Source organism: Triturus cristatus, chromosome 6 (genome assembly GCF_964204655.1).
Source record: "Triturus cristatus chromosome 6, aTriCri1.1, whole genome shotgun sequence".
NCBI classification, from domain to species: Eukaryota; Metazoa; Chordata; class Amphibia; order Caudata; family Salamandridae; genus Triturus; species Triturus cristatus.
In genome coordinates, this window is record NC_140589.1 from 1219758161 (window position 1) to 1219784137 (window position 25977).

The window sequence follows — 25977 nt, forward strand, 5'->3', positions numbered from 1 at the left end:
CAGCAAACCTGGTAGAGCCACTATAGCAATACAGGAACTTAATTTGAACAAGTCTCTGCCGGAATGCCCATCAACAAAAGGTATTAAAACATGCAAATTTCCGGATAAAACATATACCATGCCATAGAGCGCTTTATAAATTGACCCAGTGGCACTACATCACCTTTACTAGCTACACATATGCACGTTACAAATGTCTGTGTTATAATCAGCAACATACCCACCTCTCCCACCCCCACCCTTTCCCTTGCTTAACCTTACAAAATCAAAACAACAAGCCCCACTATAGACATACATAGCCTTAATTTCAACAGGTTTCTGCCGGAACACTCATCAGTAAAAGGTATTGAAACCTGCAATCTTCCAAGTAAAACATACACCATACCATTAGGCGGTTTATAAATAGTCCCAGTACCACTACACCACCTCCACACCCGCCCTTGCTTAACTTTACGTAATAAAACAAAGAGCCCCAGCAAACCTGGAAGCACCACTATAGCCATACAGAGGCTTAATTTCAACAGATATCTCCCAAAACAGTCATCAGCAAAACATATTAAAACATGCAAATTTGCGGGTAAAACATATACCATGCCATAGGGCGCTTTATAAATGGTCCAAGTGGCACTACATCACCTTTAGTAGCTAGACATCCGCACGTTACTAAAATCTGTGTTTTAATCACCAACATATCCACCTCCCCCACCCCCGCCATTGCTTAACCGTACAAAATCTAAGAGAAACCGCCCCCATTCCTAGTAGCGCCACTATACCCATACTTGGGCTTAATTTTTAAAGGTGTCTTCCGTAACGCTTATCATCCAAAAGTATTCAAACATGCAAATTGGCGGGTAAACCATAAACCATCCCATAGCACAGTTTATAAACGGGCCCAGTGGCACTACACCACCTTTACTAGCTATACATTTGTATGTTACTAAAGTCGTTTAAACACTCTGTAGAGTGTATAGCAGGGGATGGGGAGAGTAAACTAAGTTGTAATTCCCAAACTTTTGATATACTGTCCCTTTACTGTATGTATATTAAGTACATTAAATTGAATGAAAAAATTGATGAGTGTCTCAAAAGAGATAGTGAAACTGAGCACCGGTAAAACCCAGACCACTTAAACACCTATGTATATTCAGTACAGGAACACAGCCTGACAATTACTATCACTTGTAATGACATGTACTTTACTAATGTCAAGAAAGTCATACAGAAAATATGCCGAACATTTTCATTTCTTTTTTATCTCTCACACATTTATAAAACATCTCTTCTAAAGAAACACTCCCAAATCACTATTTCATAAGAACAGACAATATTAATACGTTTACTACCATATATTTTAGTATATCTACCTTTTTTATTATTCGCTAGTCACAAACTATTAAAACTATTAACTATACCCAAATGCAAACTAGAAACCATGTTCATATTATATCTCAACCTATATTCAAATGATTCAAACTATGCGTACATATAAAAGGAACGTATCACTTTTAATCTTTAAAAACACTGTAGCTGGCCTCACAACCTACCTAGACTTATATTCAAATCTACCTCTCACTGTCAAAAATGAGACCACTACCTGTCCACATAACATTTCTGGCTTTGGTTTTATCGCTTTTAACTTAATAACACATACATCTTCTACACCCCCCCCCCTTCCCCACTACTTCCACAAAAAGTATAATTTGCAAACGTGGGACATTTTGTTTATCTCGCCTGAATACATTAACAAACCCAAATTAACGCTGTACCTCATTTTCAAAACCATACAGTCCTTTAAAGACGACAAACTACATTTCTTCTTTGTGAAACATTCCTAAACATATATAAAGTACTTATATAACAACAGGTCAAACTTTATGCATATTTTATAACCAATATGAAACACCACACTTTACTAACAGGATATTATTTTGAAATAAAAAATACTTTCAAACTTAAAAATATCACTTCAAATACTTAATCACTACTACAGAACACATAACACACCTTGTTCATTTCTCCCTCACCTTTGTAGTTAGTATGCAGATTTCAAATGTCACACATGCATGCAATTCTTTCTTTGTCACACGGTACATGTAATGCACCACTTTCATCAAGAATGGAACCAGTAGGGAGGAGCCTAGCGTGTGACCAAGATGGCTGCATGAGCTTTGAGCTCCCGAGACCCTCGCGCCCTCCGTCAATTATCCTGTTCTTCATCCTGTCATCTATGCACGGTATCTTGTAGATGAGTCATCGAGGGGACGATTGACACTGTCCGGGCCAAAATCGCCCGTCGGGGACCGGAGTTGTGGACGATGGCGGATTGAGGCCTACATCCGAAGGATGCCAGGGGCTCGCGTTGGCAAGATGCCCGGCCTCTAATTGAACAACAGCGGGCCAGCGGGGTGTGAACGAGCGGATGGTGACCGTCGCACTTTCACTTTCACTTTCTAGCCTTGTGCTGGATCCGGCCTGAGAGCGCATCCGGAGGCTCCACGGATACCTGGAGGACTCGTGCCAGCCTTGGTCGTTGTGTGACGGTCCGGCCTGTCTCGGCTAACTGGGTGAGGGACTTTTCTCCGGAATTGTCTCTCTCGAGCCTGCAATGTCGGCCAAAGCGGAGGCTGACAAGCCGAAACTCAAGACAACCAGGCGGGGGGGGGGGTATACCCAATCCAACAATATGGATCGCTATGCCCAGCAGAAGGGGTCCCCTGGTGGATCGGGACAATCGTTGGAAGTACAGAAAGCTGACCCGGCCCCGGCCACGGAGCTGTCGTTGCAGGATGTTATGGGGGCTCTAGAGGGGGCTCTAGAGGGGATGCAAACATCGATCGGGCGACAGTTTGATGCCTTGGCACAAAAAGTGGATACTATTTTGGTCGATGTTAACTTGATCCGTGCGGATTTGGAAAAAAACAATGAGCGGGTCAAGTCCCTGGATCTCAAGACTACGGGCCTTGCGGATGATGTATTGGGACTGCAAGCGGAGGTCGAGAAGCTGCGGGCTGCTAGTGATCTCTCTGCCCGTCGGCTGGAGGAATTTGAAGGCCGGGCCAGGCGCAACAACGTGCGCATTACTGGAGTCCCGGAATCCTCGGAGGAGCGCTCAGTGGACCTCCTCGTCGAAGACTTGGTTGTGAACCATCTTGGGCCTAAGGGCCTTGGAAAGTTTTTTGCAGTAGAACGTGCTCACAGGGTACCTGGCGGGAGGCCTAAGGTGGGAGCTCCCCCAAGGCCGATTGTCGCCCGAATTTTTCATTTTCGGGATCGGGACGCTATCCTGCAAGCATCGAGGGTGACGGGCCCGGTTCCTTTTCAGAACGCCTCTGTGAACTTTTATCCTGACTTCACCCAGATGGTGCAAAAGCAAAGGCAGTTTTTCCTGGGGGTAAAGAGGCGCCTTAGAGAGATGGATTAAAATACGCTATGCTTTTCCCTGCCAGACTGCGTGTGGTGTATGAAGATCGGACTTTCTTCTTCGACTCGCCTGAAATGGCCGGAGAGTGGTTGGACGCTCTGCCACGGAGGCGGACCAGCGGGGACTGTAACACGGGAAAGGACAGTGACCGGGCTGAGCAGGAGTGATGCCCCGTGTGTTGAGTCCATTTATTTTTCCCCCGGACAATGACTTGTGGCTAACTGCAGTAATGAGGGGGTGGCGGAGGGCCGTTAGGAGTTCTGTCCTCCCTTGGGGTTCTTTTTGTAGATTTGGTTTTTGATAGGGCGACAGGCACACTGCAAGTTGGGGGGGCTTTGTAAGCTGACGCAGGGGTGCAGGGAGGGGGGTGGACATGGGGTGTTGGGGTGGTTGTTGGGGGGGTTTTTCTTGCAAGGCGTAGTAATTGTTGTCAGGATGGTTTGGGGGTGGCTTTTCGGGGGGGTGACGGTCTCTTGGTGTTTGGGGATGGGGGGTAGGGGCCTCAATATTATTAGCTGGAACGTTAATGGCTTGGGTGATCGGATTAAGCGGGGGATCGTCTTACAATTCCTGAAACGGGCCTCGCCTGACGTTGCCCTATTGCAGGAAACACATCTTATAGGCAATATGTGCTATGCACTCAATAGGAAGGGCTACAAATTCATTGCCCACTTGGGCTTCTCATCGGGCTCCAGGGGAGCGGGCATACTTGTGCGGGCCTCACTGCCACTAGAGGTTGATTCCACCATTGTTGACGATAGGGGGTGGTTTGTAGCTGTGGCGGGGAGGTGGGAGGGTAGAAAATTGGTATTGGGTTGTGTATATGTTCCTCCGGCCCTGCAGGCCTCCACGTTTGCGGATCTGGGCAGAGCCTTGTTGGAACTCCCCGAGGGACTGTTGGTGGTGGGAGGGGATTTCAATGCTGTTGGTTCTGGGCAGCTCGATAGGCACCCGCCCAGGGATACCGGGGGGGCTAAGAAGTGGCTTCCGGACTTCATGGACACTTTTGGCTTTGTGGATTGCTGGAGGCTCCTGCACCCTGCTCAGTGCCAGTATACCTTTCACTCCGGGGCGCATGGGAGTCTTTCCCGGATTGATTATGTGCTCACCCTGGCTGCGAATGCCTCGCTAGTTTCTGAGGCTCGACATATGGCACGCGGCATATCTGACCACTCCCCGGTGTGGGTCCGTTTTGATATTGGCCGGGTGGGAGGGGGTAGGGTTGCTCCTATTAACCCCTGGTACTTTCGTGACCCCAAGACGCGCAGGGCACTGCTGAAGGCAGTTGATCACTATTTCCGGGACAATCAGGATTCGGTGGATTCGGCGGTGTCTCTATGGGAGGCGTTTAAGACCGTTTTGAGAGGGGAGGCCCTCTCACTGGTGGTGGCCGCCAAGCAACGGACGGACGCCGAGGTGGTGCAGATTGAGGATGAGATTGCGGCTTTAGAAAAGACCCTAGAGGAGGGGGTGGAAGCGGACACGCTGCATAATCTGAGTTTGAAGCAGTCGGAGTACAGGGATTTGGTGGAGAATGCTGCCAAGACCCTTAGCAGGGAGCAGCAGGGCCGTCTGTATGATGTTGGGGACAAGGCCGGGAAACTGCTAGCCTGGTTGGACAAAAAAGAGCGGGTCAATAGAGTGGTGCCGGAGTTAACGACGGAGGAGGGAGCGATTGTCACTGACCCCGACGGTATCGTCCAATGTTTCTCGGATTATTTCCGCGTAGTGTACACCTCGGTTTCGGACAGGCCGACTGCGGACTCGTGTGACCTCTTGCGTGATATTGCTCTGCCCTGCCTCTCTGACGTAGATAGGGAAGACCTGGATGGTGATATAACGGTTGATGAAGTGGCGGGGGCCATTCGGGCGTTGAACTCGGGTAAGGCCTCCGGACCAAATGGTTTGCCTATCGAATTGTACAAGCTTTGTCCGGATAAGATCACCCCTCACCTGCGCGCCATGTTTGTGGAGGCGCGGGGGAACGGATATCTGCCGCTTGATCAACGACTGGCAACCATAGTGGTGATACATAAGGACGGTAAGCCTCGGGACAAATGTAGTTCCTATCAGCCGATATCGCTTCTTAACGCTGAGCCGAAATTCCTCGCTAAGGTCCTGGCGAACCGCTTGGTCCGAGTGCTTGAGGACTTGATCCACCCGGACCAATCGGGCTTCATTCCTCATCGTAACACTGCTTTGAATCTTAGGCGCCTCCACGGTGTGATCGCTAGGGTGGACACGCTGCGGGAGCCGGCTATTGTGGCGTCACTTGACGCCACGATGGCGTTCGACACGGTGGAGTGGGCATATCTGTGGGCGGTACTAGCTAAGTTTGGCTTTGGACCCGGATTTGTTGGCTGGGTGAGGTTGCTTTATGAGGGTCCCCTTGCTAGTGTTGTGATAAACGGGAGGGCTTCCAGGCCGTTCAAGCTTGGGAGAGGCACCCGGCAGGGGTGCCCCCTGTCGCCTTTGTTGTTCGCCCTTGCTCTTGAGCCGCTTGCAGCGTGGATAAGATGGCACCCGAGTATACGTGGCCTCCGATGGTCGCCCGATTATGAGGATCGTATCTCACTTTACGCCGACGACATCCTATTATACCTTGCCTCGCCCCAGAAGTCTCATAGTGGTTTGCGACGTCTTGACTTCCTTAGGTAGGAACTCGGGCCTTGTTATCAACTGGGGAAAGTCGTATCTGTATGTACTTTGTGGCGATGTTCCACCTGTCCCCCGAAACTGTTCGATCCAGATCGCCCAGCAGGGCTTCCGATATCTTGGGATTTACATCTCCACTGACCCCATCCTGCGATATGAGAAGAATCTGCTCCCCCCCCTGGCGCGTCTGCGGCGGGATACGGCGGGATGGCGGAGGCTGCCGCTCTCTCTCCTCGGACGCGCCGCACTGTTTAAAATGATGTCTCTTCCCCGTTTTCTTTATGCATTGCAGAATACTCTTGACTGGGTCCCGACTAGTTATTTTAGAGAGGTCGAGAGCCTCCAACGCTCGCTATTGTGGGATGGGCGACCACGTATAGCGATCGCTAAGTTGACGCTTCCGTGGTACGATGGTGGTATTGCGCTTCCGGACATTCGCAGATACTACTGGGCTACCCAGCTGTGCGCGATTAATCATGGCGTCTATGGCTCGGCGTCGAGCCCCGGCTTCGCTATGGATCGGTGGCTACTGCGTGGCGGTAATTACCACAGGGCCTTGTACACGAAGTCGTTGGACTCGTCCCTTACGGGGCCCACTCAGGTGGCGGTGCGGGTGTGGAAGTTGGCGACGGACTCCCTGGGTTGGAAGGGCAGACTTACCCTTGCTACCCCGCTATTTGACTCGGATATCCTTGGGAAGCTTTGGCATACAAAAGGGTTTGAGAAATGGGATTTGATCGGCATCTCAAGGGTGGGAGACTTGCTGGCTCGGGGCGAGGTGAAGTCCTTTGAGGTGCTGCAGAAGGAGTATGAGTTGGGGAACACTGAGTTTTTCCGCTATGCCCAGGTGCGTCACGCCTTGCGATCGGTCCTTATAGAAGGTGAGAAGGTGCCTGCGTCCTCTCCATTGGAGGACCGAATTCTGGATGGCCATATGCCAGAAAGCATGATCTCTCTCATCTATAAGAAGCTGATTAATGTCCGGGCTGACCTTCTTCGTGGGTTGCGGGATTAATGGACTAGGGACGGCCTCGAACTGGACGATGAGGACTGGCAATATGCAGTTTCCTCTCCTAAGGAGGTTGCGATTCCGTCGCGTCTGCGGCTGGTCCAGCTCAAAATACTTCATCGAGTCTACGTGACAGGTCCTAGGCTGGTCCATATGGGCTTTTCGGAGGAGGGTCTATGTAAGCGAGGCTGTGGCATGGTGGGCACCTTCCTCCATATTATCTGGGAATGCGGCGTGATTGTGGAGTTTTGGAAGCGAGTGCATGCAGTGATGGGGGAGGTGACGGGCATTGTCATGCAACCGGAGGCGCGGTGTTGTCTCTTGAACGTCTGGGGTACTACCGATCTTGATGACGCACAGACTCAGTGGGTTACCCTGGGGAACATGGTGGCCAAGCGGGATGTTGCGCGCCTGTGGGGCTCGGCAGTGCCCCCCGCACTGGCAGCGTGGAAGGAAAATATGGACTGGTGCATGCTCAGGGAAAAGACGGTGTATTGTGCTAGAGGGCGCCCGCGGAAGTGGCATGCAGTATGGGGGCGATGGAATCACTATAGAGGGGACATATGTCTGCCCCCTGACCTGGATCAGCCAAAGGAGCAGCTCTCCCCTTGACATTCTTTCCGGCTATATGCGTATTGTGGATGATTGGTTGCCTATTGTGGGTCTCTGCTTTCCCCCTCCCTCCCCTCATTATAGTATTGTTTTTGGTAGACGAATGGGACGGACTTCCCCTGATGGGCACCCCTCATGTGCACTCGAAGTTTAACGCCTTGCAAGGGTTTGGTTTGTGTTGGTGTTTCTTTAAAATTGAACCTTTTATTTGACTCTCCTGTTTGTTCAGTGTGAATGCATTTCTATGTTGCCTCATCTATGCTGCCGAACCTCCGGGCTGTCGGCTGAATAGCTGTGTCCCGGATAAACTGAATAAAGGTTTTAAAAAAAAAGAATGGAACCAGTAATGTCACAATTTCTTTGTCGCTCCACATATAAATACATGTAAAGAACAAATCAGAATACTTCATTCCTTCACCGACATTCTAAAACTTATCTCCATTGGTTATTTTTGAATTTTCCAACTGAAAAGCTACTTAATATTCCGCGCCACATACAGGTCAGACGTTCAACCTATTTTATCACCACACTTTCTGGAACATTCTACGACACCTGCAGGTTAAAAGTTTATGATTTTTTTAAACGTAACGTTTTTTTTTCAGCATATTCTCGAACATTTAACAGCACCTGAGGGTTAAAAGTTCACCATTGTTTTAAGTTCCAAATGTACCTTCCAAATGCAAGTAGCACGTCTGATTGAGCTTTGCACATTTCATCCTATCGAATGTACTCCACGTTTAGACTGCTCTTTATTAACCAATGACAAACATGTTTTTTCACGCAACTAATATGCACCCTAGTTTTTAGCACCCAATGCTGCTTATCTTCCAATCAATTATCGTTTTCTGTGTAGTTTGCACTACACAGAAAACGATAATTGATCAAATACCGTATTGATTTACCTTAGCACTCCCTGTATAACACCACCTAAGCACCATATACAAATTACCGTATTCCAAACAAAACTTCCTCCTACTACGTATAAAATATTACTGACACTACTTAGACAGGTGTGGCACAGCAGCCAGGGCACATGACTTCACACCATAAGACACACAGTTTAGGCTCACGCTTTCATCCCTGACTCCCGCACCAGCTCACCTTAGCAGCATCAGACTCTACGCAATACCTCATTTAATTTCCATACCCAGCACTTTCAGATCGGTAGATATGAGTAGTTTGCTTCACACCCCCTCTATAGCACACCCTAAACACCCCCACAAACGTTACAGTGCTCCTACCGTCCTCTTTCCTACTTTTTTCACCCTTTTTTCCCCTTACCCGCTTCGACGGAATCACAAAATGGCGGCCAACACTTCCTAGTTGCAACCGCTCGCAGCGCTCCCAACCAATAAGCAGCAAGCTCGTGCTCGTAACGCCTCAGCCAATCAGATGGCAGAATTCCCAAATTTCGATATCTGTAAATTTCAATATTTCTAAAAAACTACTGAACGGATTTACACCAAATAAACAAAAGCGTGCTTTCTAGACCAAGACCCTTCTTCCTGCCAAATTTGGGGTAATTCCGTTCACCCGTTCGACCTGTAGCCTTGTCTAAAGTTTCCTATGGAAATTAACATGGAGAAAACACGTTTTGGGATGCCCCTTTTTTCTCAGCCCCCCTTTGACGAATCACCCCCAAACTTCCCACATAGGAGCTGATATGAACACATAATTAGTTTGGAAAATTTCATGAAGATTCATCAAACGACGCCAAAGTTATAAGCAAAACAAAATATGCTCTTTCTATGGAAACTTGGCCCTAACTATAACTACCTACTGGCGACCGCCAGTAGGTTTTACATATCTATCTATATATATATATATATATATATATATATATATATATATATATATATATATATATATAGTTCAAAATACACCACAGGTTCTCGTTTGAATACAAAAATGGATATGTCGCCTTACCCCAGCAGAAGGGTCTTTTCAAATTTGCTGAAATCACTATTATCAACACAAACACCAAGGTTTCTCTGAAGGCTTGAGATTTTTGTAAACAGATCAACAACCCACTATGAAATGTGTTCCAGCTCCACAGCAGTTCATCATCTGCCACTTTTATGGGCAGACCAATATCTTGGCCAATGTCCAATAAAGACTTGTTGAAGGTTGTGGTCAAGGACATGATATTTACAAACAATTACTATTAGAGAGGAATGCAAAAATTTGTAAAGTGTATGTTATTTTGGTATTTCATAGCATTTTGCAAGCATGTCTAGTATTACATTAAAAGTCGACCCTTCATGTAGGTAGGTCGCAAAACATTTGTTGTTCTAAAACTTGGGTTGTGGTTCTAAAAAGTTTGGGAAACACTGCTTTATACAGTATTTCTGTTTGAGACAAGCCTGATTTTTTCATCAACTTTCTCAATTTCCAGCTTGGTTCCAAGTTTGATGTCCAGACGGATCGCAAGCTGCTTGTGTGACTTATGGCTATGAAGGGAGAGAACTGCAATTTGCTCCAATGATTTATTTCTGTTCAAGCCTTCATGGTGGACCACACATTAGGTTCACAGCATGGTAATGCAGATGGACCTTACACTGGTTTTCCCAATCCAATAACCAGACTTCTTCAACAGTGAATTAAGGCCCAGGGTATTCGGATCGAGGGGGAGAATCTGTTGGGACATAGAATGTTCCCCTGCATAGCTTTGGAGAGCGAATTCACCACAGCAAACTGTATTTTTTACCACTACCTCAGCCCCACAAATGTTATGCATGTATGCTGGAGCTATTTCTGTGTAACAGATTGAGACTCACATACTAAGAAAGGCTCCCTCGTGACCTATATTTCTTTTCATACAATTCAATTAAGTTCAGGGGAATGGACCCTAAAAACAATGATACACTGCACAATCAGACTAGTTATTTTTATTTTTATTTTATAATTACTCTTTTTCTTAAAAGATTCAGTACATTTCTTTTCATTATCAAAAATATTTTACTTTATACTTTATTTATACTAAACAATCAATGATTATATTCATCACAATAGTAATGCATTATATCACCTTTTCTCAAACAGTAGTCCCTAGGACACACTAAAATAAGTCACTGAAGAAGTGTTCGTTTTCCCACAATCTCATATATATCCACACCAAATCACTCCACAATCATGCCACTTTCGTACACAAACAAGAGATTTCAAAGAAAAAAAAGGAGAAGAAGGTTTTTTTTGGTAAGGATTGGAGATATAGGACAGACAGTAATCTCCTATGACCAACAAGACAGCTGCAAAGGCAGGATGGTGATGTCAGTGGTCACTGGTCGACGCGTTTCGATGGCATAAGCGCCACCTTCATCAGGACCAAGGATATATTCGAAAACAGCAATGCCCAGGGAGTACCTAAAAAGATATATTCATAAAGAGATAAAATCAATAATAGGCCCAAATTACCCTATTAAAAGAAGAAAAGAGATTTCTTCACATGTTAGGTGATCGCTAAGTAGGACCAATATAGACAGTTTGTATAATTTTTCGAAAAAAGAAGAAAGAAAAGGCTAACTGCTATTAAAGAGTCACCCTAATACTCTAGTTCAACAAACCTCAAAGTAAGGTTATTCTACTTAAAGTAATAGCAGAGTAAACAACACAGACTTTACCCATGTGAGTAAGAACCCAATAGAAGTGGGTGAGTATAAAGTCCCAACAACAAAACAACATAGAAAACCACGTGTAGAACCAGGATAATCACCCTATGTGCAATACCTACTACCCAAATTCAATGTTAACATCTATACTGGAACAGGACTTACTTGCTTGTCAGTAAGTCCCTGTCTATGAAGTAATCAATAGTACCCTCCCGTATTAAGTGTTGATAATTTCAGACATCTCTATAGGGGAAATACAAAGGGCTGTTGTTGAGGTTTCGGTATTATTAGAAATCAAAATCAGTAATCACAGGTAAGTATATTTTTGTTACCTTTTGGTTAAAAACTGTTTTAAATGCCCATGTTCATAGGTCAACAAGATTTGTTTAGTTCCCAAAGTCTCAGCACGTTATTAATCTTCCTTATTGTGTATCCAAGTATTCCACGATGGATCAAGAAGCCAGTACGGTGTTTTGATCCTCGTAATACTGAAAATAGTAATAAGATGGATATTTAGAATCTACTTGTTAGTCTGTAGATGCAGGCTCCTGTGATGTATTATTTTATTTTCTAAGAAATTCCTATTTTAGGAGAAACGGAGTATGTATTGAGCGATGTATTCAAAGTATTGGATTTTCTTTTTTCTTTTTTTCACTATCTACCCGTTGCCTATCTACTATGAAGGCACCTTTTTTTAAAAAAAGGCACCCAACAGATATACACTGCGATGTCCTTTATGTATACATACGTATAAAAAAACACAATGTGTGAACTACCAAGCAAGTAATCGCCGTCATATAACAAGATTTTAATTGTATGGTTAGCCCAGGGATAACCCCTGTGTTGTCTTTCAAGATGTCTATTTACAAATTACCGCACACTCGGTCTACCGACACTCTGGGAGTAATTACAATGCTACCATTTGGTCAGAAAAACGGAAGAAGGCTGTGAAACAGCGATCATATTTGCTGAGTCCCAACATACAATGATGCAGCGCCAAAAGTAAAAAAAGGAAAAAAAGGGGAAAAAATGCCACCGCAAGCTACGCAGATACTGATACGGCCAGCAGAACCCCACAAAGAGGTTACAGAGGTTAGATAATCCTATTCGAAATGTATACGCGCAAAGCTTACCATGTCATGTCAAGAAAGCTTTATTCGACGATTGTCATAAAAGCATACAAAATGTATATATATACACAATTACAAACGACATATTAAAAATAGTTTAAGACAATAAATAAAGGCATTTGCAAAAGATTAACATTACAGGGTATAGGGGTGGTTATCCCGCCAACATTTTGTTCCTGATCACCCATGCCCTTCCTAGAAACTTGGCAACAGATATGTAGACAAATGGGATTTCAGCAGAACGCATAATACGCACTGCCACCTTAGCATTTCTGGTACCCAGCTGTCGACACATTGATTTTAACCAGAACTGGCGGGGAACTACATAGGATGGACATTGAAACAGAAAATGATTGACCGATTCAATAAGTGCTGTACAGCCAGGACAATTAAGCACGTTAGACACGGCCCATCTAGATGTAAACTCTCTTACTGGGAGACTGCCAACCCTGAATTGAAAATATAGCTTCCTGTCCAGAGGATTTGTAATGTCATCCCAAAAAGGTGCCAAAGAAATAGTATCCTTAAAATCAAGAAAGATACCAGACAATGAAAGCGGGGCTGTGGATCCAGGAAGTGGGGATCGGGGCACCTATGGCAATCAAGTTGGCTAAAATTAAGATATAGTTTCCCCAAGATTTGCTATTATTCAAAAAGATATCAGCCGGGACTCCATCCATCCCAGGGGCTTTTCCAGGAACCAGTGTCTTAAGGGCAATAGCAACATCACCTATGGAAAATGCATCTTCCTTGTAAAAGATAATTTGATAATTAGAAAAGGGGCACGTATCTTCTTCAGCAGCATAAAGGACCTCAAAATGTTTGACCCAAGCATCTTGCGAAACCCAATTTTGGGGTTTATCAGGGTTACCCCCAGTACCCCATCTAAAAACAGACCAGAAACGTCTCACATCCTTTTGGGCACCTGCTTCCCTAAGTTCCTGCCATCTTTGGAAGTCCCACGCTCTCTTCGATTTAAAGATAGCTTGCTTATAGGCATATCTGGCGGTACGAACTTTGAGACTATCGCCAGATTTCAGTGCAATTCCCAAGTTCACACGAGCATCTCTACATTCAGTAGAATACCATTGTGTAGAAAAATCTTGTTTGGGCTTAGGTAGTTTGCAAGGCCTTACAAAAATATTTTTAAGTTCAAGGAAAAAAGAATCGTGGATCGACATTTCAGGTATGCATGTGATTCCAAGAGACACTGGTTATATACGACCCCTAAATCTTGGGTGGCAAGCTCTAAGCTATTTAAAATACGTGTTAAACATTCTTGACTTTGGACAATCTTAGTCCACTTAACATGGCGCAGATCGTTAGTGGTAACTACATCTTGCTGGTACTGTGGAGGAAAACCACTATGGGCAATGGGGGTCACCCAATACAAGATAGACAGAGAGAGGGGATTGTGGTCACTCTCCAATCTGTCTATGACCACCATGCCCCTCAGGGTCTCCCAAAGATCTAGTGATAGCAGAATATAATCAATCCTGCTAGTACGGCAACCACTCTTGAAGGTAACAGTCCCTAACTTGTCTTGTTCAGTCCTGCCATTTGTTGCACGAAGCCCCATATTTAAACAGAGGGCATTAATCTGGATTGCTAGTTCAGTCCAGCGAATAGCAGGTTCAAGGTCTAGACTTGGGACACCCCATAAGTCATCCTCTACTTCTGAAATACTCCGATCAACACCAAGAAGGGGTTCGAAGGTTGTATTAAAATCACCAGCTAAAATAACATGGGAGTGTTGGGAATAAGAAAGCATAAGTTCATCCAATCGGCCTATGGTATCAGACTTCTTTCCACCTGTGCTTCTAATGTAAACATTATAGATATCCAGGAACTTTCCATCTTTAAACTTGAGGTTAAGCATCCTATTTGCTTGTATCAGGCATTTGAACCTCTCGGACCATCTGGGCGAGCCAACCGGTACGGAACGGCAATACGTCATTGTGTCATCAGCCTCGACTTGATATATCGGTACCTACCAATCGGATTTGAGCATGTTGGATGCAGGCGTGGCCCACCTGATTAAAGTAAAATTGGAAAAAGGAATACCCACCCAACGTAGTATACACCATCTTGGAACGGGTTACACACAAGTATATATCTATAATGTCGATGGATAAACAATCGTGTAGCGAGGAGCAGGTTGTATATAATATTTTAACAAAAACAAAAAAAATTGCTATCGAAATTAATACAAAAGTCACCGCAATACATGCCACTCAGAAATCGGGTCATTCATAGCCGGTAAGAGGTCATTATTTTAGGATCTGTAATCACACCATTCTAATTGTAAAGGTCAATCCGCCTGTAAAAAATGCATTCGACAAACACAAAAAGGAAACGACCGTCAGAAAATGTTGAGCACGTTGTAAATGATATTTTTGCAACGAGATTACTATAAGCATTAAACGGGAAGTCACCACAATACATATGACTCTAGAATTATATCACTCTTAATAAGAAAGAGATAATTATTTAAGATCTATAACCAAGTCATTTTAGTTATTAGAGGTTCGCGTGACTAAAAATGATTTTTACACAAGGAGGAGACAATCATCAACAATGCTATGGGATAAATATGAACGTGTTATGACATGAGTTTGTTATTTGTCATATTTCCATATCATATCCATATTACAGTCACGATGAGGGCCAGATATCAAAAGTCAAAATTACATATATAGTGGCACAACGAGCAAACCAAATTCACATAATGTTGCTCAGTAAACCAAATTAATTCACATAATGTTGCTCAGTATATATAAAAGTCATCACAATACAGAATATTAGCGATGAATTAAGAAGTCCATCACCAAGATTGAGTGACATACCATTGTATGTCCAGATTCAGACCTTGTTTAACACTATTAAAAGTGTAAACCAAAAAGTTTCCCGTCGTTTACGAATGGTGTCCATAGGTGTCCCTGCTTTACCCTGAATTTTCTCCACAATTACCCACTTTAGATCACGTTCCCAGTGGTCTTTATCAACAAAGTGTTGAACAAGAGGGGCTGTGATCTTCTTAGTACGTATAGCTGATTTATGTTCGCTATATCTGATTCGAAACTCTCGTGCAGTCTCTCCAATGTATGCTAGTCCACAAGGACAGATAAGCATGTACACAATGTTATGACTCATACAATTAGTTAAAGATCTTAATTTAACAGTTCTTCCCTGATATTGTAGTGAGTCTGTCACAATGGCACTGTCGCATGCATGACACGAGCCACATTTGTGGTTGCCTAAAATAGTTGGCAGACCAAATATGGTTGATTGACGTAATACATTGGATGAGATTGGTCTTGTGTGTAAAAAAAGAACGCTTAATTGCGATTTCTGCGATATGCTACCAATGGCTGTTCCAATTGAGTATTATTTTCATCACTATTTAAGATTCTCCAATTTTTCATGATGATATTTTTGATCTTGTAATTCAAAGGGGAGTGATTTATAACACATACCACCTGATCCTTAGGTGTACGGGTGGTACCGGCTAGTAGTGCCTCTCGATTATAATATTTTGCCCTTTTGTAGGCATGTCTTATCAGTCTACGTGGGTAGCCTCTGGCCAAAAGTCGTACCCTCAGGGCGTCACCATGTTTATGGAACTCCTGCATATCAGTGCAGTTACGCCTGATGTGCAGGAATTCACCAAATGGGATAGAATCCCTTTGGCTCGTAGGATGAAAACTTTGGTAGTGTAATGTCGTATTTTTTGCAGTAGGTTTCCTAAATAGGCTCACCTCGATGATATTGTTCAATCCTGAGATAAGGATATCCAAAAATTTCACTTGGTGAGAACTACTCTTGGCAGTAAAATTTAAGTTACAGTCACTTCCATTTAACCATAGTATAAATTCATCCAGAGAATCATTTGTTCCTGACCAGATAAAGAATATATCATCAATAAAACGTCTCCAACCAATGACATCGTCAAAGAATGGAGCAGCCTCATTGAAAATATTCTTAATCTCCCATGTATATGTTAGCCACACTGGGAGCACAAGAGGCTCCCATACTGGTGCCCTTGATTTGTTTGTATGTTAGTCCTTCGAACTCGAAGAAATTATTCATAAGGACCACCTCCAAGCATTCTAAAATAAATGCGTCCGGTCTTTCACCCTCAGTTCTGAGTAGCAGTGCAGCAACGGATTGTAACGCCTGATACTGGGGAATGTTTGTGTACAGGGCCTCAATGTCAAGCGTTACTAATATATGTGCATTAAAATTAAAAGGCAAACCCTCAATCTTGTTGATCATATCACCTGTATCCCGAATATACGAGGCATAGTTCTGTGTTAGGGGACAGAGGTAAGAGTCAACAAATTTAGACAAAGGCTCAGTACTTGAGCCAATCGTAGAAATAATTGGACGCATAGGAGGGTCCAATATATTTTTGTGGGTTTTGTGTAGTCCATACAAAGCAGGAGTTTTAGGGCAAGTTTTGTTCAAGTAATTATACTCATCTAGGCAAATATCGCCACGGTTAAGAGCTTTACCCGTGATGTCCAGAATGGTCATCTTGAGTTTAGATAGTTCTTTAGGGTGGGATTTTATGTAATGTTGGGGAATGGCCAGCATATTGGACATTTTCTCACAGTACTGACTTTCATCCATGATGACTATCCCACCACCCTTATCACAAGGCTTTATCACTAAATCTTTGTTGGACTTGATGTTAACCAATGCATTGATTTCTGAGGGCGAAAGATTATTTTGCAAATATAGTGGTTTCTTAATGATACGTCCTATTTCTTTAAGGACATTCTGCTCGAAGATGTTAACCTCAGGACCCACCATATCAAGGGTGGGAGTAAATTGTGACGGGGTTCGCACCTGGATTGATTATGGTCATCCTCAATGGGAGAACGGTCAAGAAAAAACTTTTTTTATCTTACTTTTCTGAAAAAAGAAAAGAGATCTTCGTGTAATTTAAACAAATTAGCGCTAGTACAGGGGACAAAAGACAAACCACGACTCAGCACCGCACGTTCATCTTCCTTCAAAATGGCTGAAGAGAGATTGAAAATTGGTAATGTATCATTACATACCAATCTACTCTTCTCACAATCTACCGCCAATATTGTTGATTGCGGGTTTTTAAGTATGGTTGCTGATTTTGATGTTGAGGGGCCATCGATTGAGAATCTTCTCTGCTCGGTGCCCATCTCCTGTTCCTGCCTCTGAATTGTCCTCTCGATCAAAAAGGAGACTGGCCGCGGAAAGACTGATGTGCCATCCGTCTACCCCTATAAGAACCATACTGTCCACCTGACATGTAAAGGCCATTGTCATTGTCAGAATCTGATGAGTAGGTGTCTGAGAAGTTTACTATTCTTCTTCTAAAGTTGTAATTGTTATATCCTTGATGGTCCTGATTTTGATTCCAATCTTGATAATATGTAGAGTTAAGGTAAGGGTATGCCTTTTCTTCTTTATACCATCTGATGTCCTTTTTTAATTTATCAGTTTTTTTATTTGTAAGATAGATGTCAAAGTCTTTCATATCTGCATTCATTTTCTCAAGTCTGGCTTTGGCATCATCCAAAGCAGTGGAGGTCTTCAGTTTATCTTCTAAAGTTGTTATTTCTTGATTTAAAACTGCCATTACCTCTCTAGCTGTTTCTATTATAAGGATCATCCAGTCCCTGGAGCAGCGGTTAGCAATAAGTGACCACCGCTCCAGGAACTTACGGATTTCTACGAAGAGGGCTGGAACATTACGTACCCTTAAACCTGATGGTATGACACCCACTCTAAGATATTCAAGCATTTAATAAGCATGGGACTCCATACGTTTGAATTTCTTTTTTAGATTCAGCAAATTATTCCATTCCCCATTATCACTCAGATGTGAAGGGGTCGGATTGTCACTTGTTGTCATTTGTCCCAATAGGGTATTAAAATCATCATCCGAAAAACCAAAGGTTTTTTGTCCCTCCATCATAAACAATAAATAAGGATCAGTTAATGTGACAATATACCAACACAACCCAAAACAAATTATATCAACCCCAGTGCTCTTACTACTGTGACATATCAAACATACACTTTAGATATGAAAAAGAAAGAAAGAAAAAGACCAATCTATACAAAGAAGGTACTATATGGTCCAAAGGGTATCACCAAACCAGAAGAAATCCTCTAGTACTGCATCCAAAAAGCACAATTTTTTTTTTTAAATCCCACAGTTAAAGAACCGTGAATGCAAGGCAAAAAATACATGGGACCCCCTCAGAAATTACTTAAGGTCAGGGAGAAGAGGGGCAATGAAAGCAAACATACTAAGAAAGGCTCCCTCGTGACCTATTTTTCTTTTCATACAATTCAATTAAGTTCAGGGGAATGGACCCTAAAAACAATGATACACTGCACAATCAGACTAGTTATTTTAATTTTAATTTTTATAATTACTCTTTTTCTTAAAAGATTCAGTACATTTCTTTTCATTATCAAAAATATTTTACTTTATACTTTCTTTATACTAAACAATCAATGATTATATTCATCATAATAGTAGTGCATTATATCACCTTTTCTCAAACAGTAGTCCCTAGGACACACTAAAATAAGTCACTGAAGAAGTGTTTGTTTTCCCACAATCTCATATATATCCACACCAAATCACTCCACAATCATGCCACTTTCGTACACAAACAACAGATTTCAAAGAAAAAAAGGAGAAGAAGGTTTTTTTTGGTAAAGATAGGAGATATAGGACAGACAGTAATCTCCTATGACCAACAAGACAGCTGCAAAGGCAGGATGGTGATGTCAGTGGTCACTGGTCGACGCGTTTTGATGGCTTAAGCGCCACCTTCATCAGGACCAAGGATATATTCGAAAACAGCAATGCCCAGGGAGTACCTAAAAAGATATATTCATAAAGAGATAAAATCAATAATAGGCCCAAATTACCCTATTAAAAGAAGAGAAAGAGATTTCTTCACATGTTAGGTGATCGCTAAGTAGGACCAATTTAGACAGTTTGTATAATTTTTCGAAAAAAGAAGAAAGAAAAGGATAACTGCTATTAAAGAGTCACCCTAATACTCTAGTTCAACAAACCTGAAAGTAAGGTTATTCTACTTAAAGTAATAGCAGAGTAAACAACACAGACTTTATCCATGTGGGTAAGAACCCAATAGAAGTGGGTGAGTATAAAGTCCCAACAACAAAACAACATAGAAAACCACGTGTAGAACCAGGATAATCATCCTATGTGCAATACCTACTACCCATATTCAATGTTAAAATCTATACTGGAACAGGACTTACTTGCTTGTCAGTAAGTTCCTGTCTATGAAGTAATCAATAGTACCATCCCGTATTAAGTGTTGATAATTTCAGACATCTCTATAGGGGAAATACAAAGGGCTGTTGTTGAGGTTTCGGTATTATTAGAAATCAAAATCAGTAATCACGGGTAAGTATATTTTTGTTACCTTTTGGTTAAAAACTGTTTTAAATGCCCATCTTCATAGGTGAACAAGATTTGTTTAGTTCCCAAAGTCTCAGCACGTTATTAATCTTCCTTATTGTGTATCCAAGTATTCCACGATGGATCAAGAAGCCAGTACGGTGTTTTAATCAACGTAATACTGACAATAGTAATAAGATGGATATTTAGAATCTACTTGTTATTCTGTAGATGCAGGCTCCTGTGATGTATTATTTTATTTTCTAACAAATTCCTATTTTAGGAGACACGGAGTATGTATTGAGCGATGTATTCAAAGTATTGGGTTTTCTTTTTTCTTTTTTTCACTATCTACCCGTTGCCTATCTACTATGAAGGCACCTTTTCTTTAAAAAAGGCACCCAACAGATATACACTGCGATGTCCTTTATGTATACATACATATAAAAAAACACAATGTGTGAACTACCAAGCAAGTATTCGCCGTCATATAACAAGATTTTAATTGTATGGTTAGCCCAGGGATAACCCCTGTGTTGTCTTTCAAGATGTCTATTTACAAATTACCGCACACTCGGTCTACCGACACTCCGGGAGTAATTACAATGCTACCATTTGGTCAGAAAAACGGAAGAAGGCTGTGAAACAGCGATCATATTTGCTGAGTCCCAACATACAATGATGCAGCGCCAAAAGGAAAAAAAGGAAAAAAAAGGGGAAAAAATGCCACCGCAGGCTACGCAGATACTGATACGGCCAGCAGAACCCCACAAAGAGGTTACAGAGATTAGATAATCCTATTCGAAATGTATACGCGCAAAGCTTACCTATTTGCTTGTATCAGGCATTTGAACCTCTCGGACCATCCGGGCGAGCCAACCGGTACGGAACGGCAATACGTCATTGTGTCATCAGCCTCAACTTGATATATCGGTACCTACCAATCAGATTTGAGCGTGTTGGATGCAGGCGTGGCCCACCTGATTAAAGTAAAATTGGAAAAAGGAATACCCACCCAACGTAGTATACACCATCTTGGAACGGGTTCCACACAAGTATATATCTATAATGTCGATGGATAAACGATCGTGTAGCGAGGAGTAGGTTGTATATAATGTTTTAACAAAAAAAACAAAAATTGCTATCGAAATTAATACAAAAGTCACCGCAATACATGCCACTCAGAAATCGTGTCATTCATAGTCGGTAAGAGGTAATTATTTTAGGATCCGTAATCACACCATTCTAATTGTAAAGGTCAATCCACCTGTAAAAAATGCATTCGACAAACACAAAAAGGAAACGACCGTCAGAAAATGTTTAGCACGTTGTAAATGATATTTTTGCAACAAGATTACTATAAGCATTAAATGGGAAGTCAGATTGAGACTCACAGCGGGGCTCTGTGGTCAGGACAGGCACACCATGTGCACCCTCTTTGCTAAGTTTGACTACCATTAGTTCCAAAGACTGAAGCAGACTGACAATGGTGGCTACACCATCGTTCATAGTGGCAAGCTAGGCCTTTAGTCTTGCCTATGTTAAGGACACACCTGGTAGCTATTCTCACTTTTTAAAGTATTCAGCCAGTCTGCTGAAACCAGGTCCTTTGCAGATCAATGTGGGACATGGATGTTGCAAGTAAGTGCCATTTTGTGTGTGTATGGAGCATGCATGTCGGAAGCTTTTATGATACAGGTGGACATAGCAATGGGATCCATTCTGTATTTGCTTTATTCAAATGGTACCTAAAATGGAGCTTTGGAGAGGGCTCAGAAAGCAGATATCCTGATCTTCCTGGAAACATTTTTCCCAATTTCCATGGAGTTAAGTAGATTCTCTGTAAATAGTTCAACAGAAAGGGGTTCGAATCTAGAATTCCTTGATCTTTTTCTGACCTGTCAATAGATCTGTTCATATTCCCTTTCGTTTATGGATTCTAGACAGTCCTCCTCCCATTGCTCCTTTAGACTTAAGGGCTTTCCTCCATTGGCTCCCAGATTGGCTAAAACTCTCCCTTCCTGTGCTAAATCTCTAGCAGCTGTACCATGGTATCTGTGATATGTGTAGCTATCTATTGTTGCATACTTTCCTTGTCTCCATTGTACTACACCATGTTCTAACTGATTTGTTTGATTAGTTGAATTCTCCAAAGGTCCATACGTAGTGCAAATGGAAGTCTGTGCAGTTTACCTTGACATTCTCTTCCAGACTACGACCACCCATCTAATTAAGTAGAGATATATAATTGGTATGGTGTTCCCCAATATAAGTAGTTGTCGGAGTGGGACTTGCATATGTGTCTCATGCCACAGGTTCCCCCAATTATCTCCTGTACCTACCAACCTTACTGCATGTTGAAGTTGTGTAGTCAGGCTGTATAGTTCCAGGTATAGCCGTCCTAAACCTCCCTTCTCCCAACTCATCTTTAATGCTCCTAGTTTGACTCTGCTATGCCTGCCTGCCTGCCCACACTAAGGTAGCCATTAGCTTACTTAACTCTTTGAACATCCTCCCCAAAAGAAGGTATCTCGAGTTCTGCATCTCACATAAACATCTGAGTAGAAACCAATGTCTTCTGACACACAACAGAGAGCAGTAAAGCGTTCCAGAATTGTATCGAGCAATGCAAGTTCTAGAAGACCATTTACATATTGTGCTCTTGTCTGTCTGCTTTATGCATCACTTCCAGGCCCAAGTCTCGAAATATGCCTGCTTCGCATCTTGCCACAATGCCAAGCAAAGGTCTTCCTGGCAATCCTTACAAAGACGAGTTGCTTGGACTTTTGCCAGGTAGTGAAACAACACCAGGGTGTTCCAACATCTGAAACAAAAAAGGCACAGATTACTCTGGTCTGCACAGGTAATAGGGGGTCATCTACATACATAGATGCTATGTGCATGACTAATCTTCTATTACCCATTCCTTTAGTAGTCATATTCATCTGCATCCCTGTGGCAGCTGCGAGAGCGGGCAAACCTGCTACGTTTTCCTCTTGATCTCCCCAGTGGCTTAGAACAAAATGATGGGCCCCTTCTGCAGAATGTAGTAAAGGACCCCCAAGTCTACCATATCTCACAGATATTCATTGACTTTGGACTGAATGGGGGCATCTGAAGGGTTTGGGGGGCTTAGGGGGTTAGGTCCCCCTGCGCAGCAGAGAATGTATTATGCCCCTGGGTCTCCCAGGCATCTTATCTTACCTGCCCTGGCCATTGATTTAGTATAGAGTAGCCGTATACAGCCCATCCAGTCAGGTACAAATCCCATATTCTGTAGTATCTGCGGCACACAGTCCTATTAAGGGACAGAATAGGTTACAGCCAGAGCTGCCAACTTTGGACCAAGGTTACCAGGTTCGAGTCTCCGTGTCAATATCCAGTGCAATCTGTGCAAATCACGTAATCTCTGCGTGCCAAAGAAAAATATTTATGTGACCTTGTGTAGTGTAACCGGTGCTCATGTAAAGCATTCCAGTACCCTCTGGTCGAGTTTGTGCTATATACTAACTGCAAAAAAACTGTGTAAAAGGGTTTTTTAACACCTAGCCCTGCCATACCCAGTATTTTAGCATCTATACTGTCCATAGATAGCGGGTTATATGATGCAGCCTGCTGGATACCTGTCTTTTTTTAGGTTGAGCCTAGGCAGAGCACATGTCTTCGACACATGCTGAATTCACTCTATGGGCTTTGAACACGTTCAGCAGTCTTCATTGGTTGTTTCCTCTGCCTTTTGAAATTCCTTTAGTTTCGTTGGTGAACATTTCACATTTGTCCAGCCTTTTGGCTGTTTTGTTCCTGCCCTGGAGACTGCACCTGCTACATGGATCCTATCACTATCAGCCATATGTTTAGTTTCCGCATACTACCTTTTCTTTCCACTCTCTCCTCACCCCTTGCTTGTTTTTATTATTGTTTCCTGCTTGTGTCTTTGGTGCTTGTTCAGCTTCGGGGCCCGTCGTTGCTTGTGTCTTCAGTAAGTGTTCAGCTTTGGCACACAGCTCTACTACCAGCTCACTTAATCTCTCTGTGGTCCCCTCCCGCCCATCGCGGATTATTTTGACAGTTGCCAGTGTTCTGTGATCCCGCCATCTTTCTCCTGTCAGGAATTATTTCTACTTCTTTATTAAAAGCACTTTTGTAGAATCATTAGCGGTTGCGATGATGGTATTATGGGTTCCTCGCAGCCCCTAAGAACATATGAGGCCACCCAGAAACCCCCAGTGCCTCTGTATGCACTGGGCTCACGGAGGCGAATCTTTCAACACCCCGAGCCTTTGTGCTTCCAGTAAGCCCTCGGCTGAGGCTTCGCAAGGACTGACGGCATCGACGGTCCGAGAGGAAAGGCTTCCAGGTACTTAGTTACACTCGAATCGGCACCAAAAAGGACGTCTCTGTTCTCCGGAGCCCCTGCCCATTGCAATCCTGCTGCTCCCTTCTGTCTCGGATATTCGCGAAATTGGGACCTGTAAAAATATTACACTTTTCCTTTTTAAAAATTATGTAGCATGGAGCGGCTGGTTTTCACCCTATTTCTATTCTTTTTAGGGCGCCTGCTGCTCAAAAGGCTACAAAACGTGTTATACATTTGCACTCTTTGATTTAAAGAGAGCCTCTCAGAACTGAGACATTCTCTTCAGTACTCTCACAGCTGAGTCACACTCTATAATCTTGGGGTCTCAGAAAAAATGTATTAATCTTCTTTGTGCTCACAACTCCCTCACAGCTGTGACATGGTGTGCCCTCACATAGTCTCTCAGGACGGAGACATTCTCCTGAGCACTTTCTCAACTCTCTCACAGCTGAGACACACTCTGCACTGCGGGGTCTCGCGGTACTGAGACATCTCTTCAGCACTCTCACTACTCTCACACAACTGAAGCACTCTCACGGGCCTCAGATATAAAGCACTCACCTCCTTTGCGCTTTCACAATTCCCTCACAGCTAAGACATGCCTTGCACTCTCAGACATTAGACATCACCGTGTCTGCTCTCTAAGAGGTGGGACATTCTCCTGTGCACAGAATAAGTGTCATTATATTTATTTTCCAGGAAGCCAAAAGAATTGTTTGAAAAAAAGATGTACACTAAATGTTAGATCCCCGAGTACAGTGCTCTACTGCTTTGTAGCTAGGATGGCCATGTATGTCACACACGTTTTATCTATATTTTGTAGTTCTGATTTAAAGCTCTGATTGGAATAGTAAGGGTGATTTTAGAATAAGCTCTCCATTTTGTGCCTAGTCAGCACTCTTGTGTTAAAAGTACTTTAAGTTTTAGTTCCTCACTTACTGGAATTGCAAGCTAAACGAAGGTGGGAGTTGCAAGGCATGGAGAGAACATGTTTAACTTTCACTTGTAAATAGATAGTTACGTTGTCTTTCATTTACAAGTATTTCCTTTCTTGGTAAGAGATTGCTCTTGATTAAATATACCAAATGTTTTGTTTGTTTTGGATTGTGTCTATGCCGTTATGGTCGCTGCCCTACTGAATTGCATTTCCTGTCTTCAGACGCTGCTTCATTTCAAACATTCTAACATCGCTGACCATACATTTAAACAGTAGTGTATTATGACATATATACTGCTTATGTAGGGGCAGGGCTAAGCCATATAAGGAAGTGTAATCCATGTTTTGTAGGGAACATTTACAGACCCGGGTTTTTTAAAGCACGGGGAGATAGATACTTAGAGCCCAATTCACAAAAGTAATCTGAGACAAAATCCTAACTTTACGACTTTCTGTTATACACAAAGGGCATTTAAGAGTAGTAAAATTAGGATTTTGTCTCAGTTAAACTTAAGTTTTGGTCTTAAGTTAAACTTAAGACCAAAACTTAAGAATAACTGAGACAAAATCCTAACTTTACGACTTTCGGTATTCACAAAGGGCATTTAGGAGTAGTAAAGTTAGGATTTTGTCTCAGTTAAACTTAAGTTTTGGTCTTAAATTAAACTTAAGACCAAAACTTAAGAATAACTGAGACAAAATCCTAACTTTACTCATCCTAAATGCCCTTTGTGTATACCGAAAGTCGTAAAGTTAGGATTTTGTCTCAGATTACTTTTGCGAATCGGACCCATTGTATGCTCAGAGGATGTT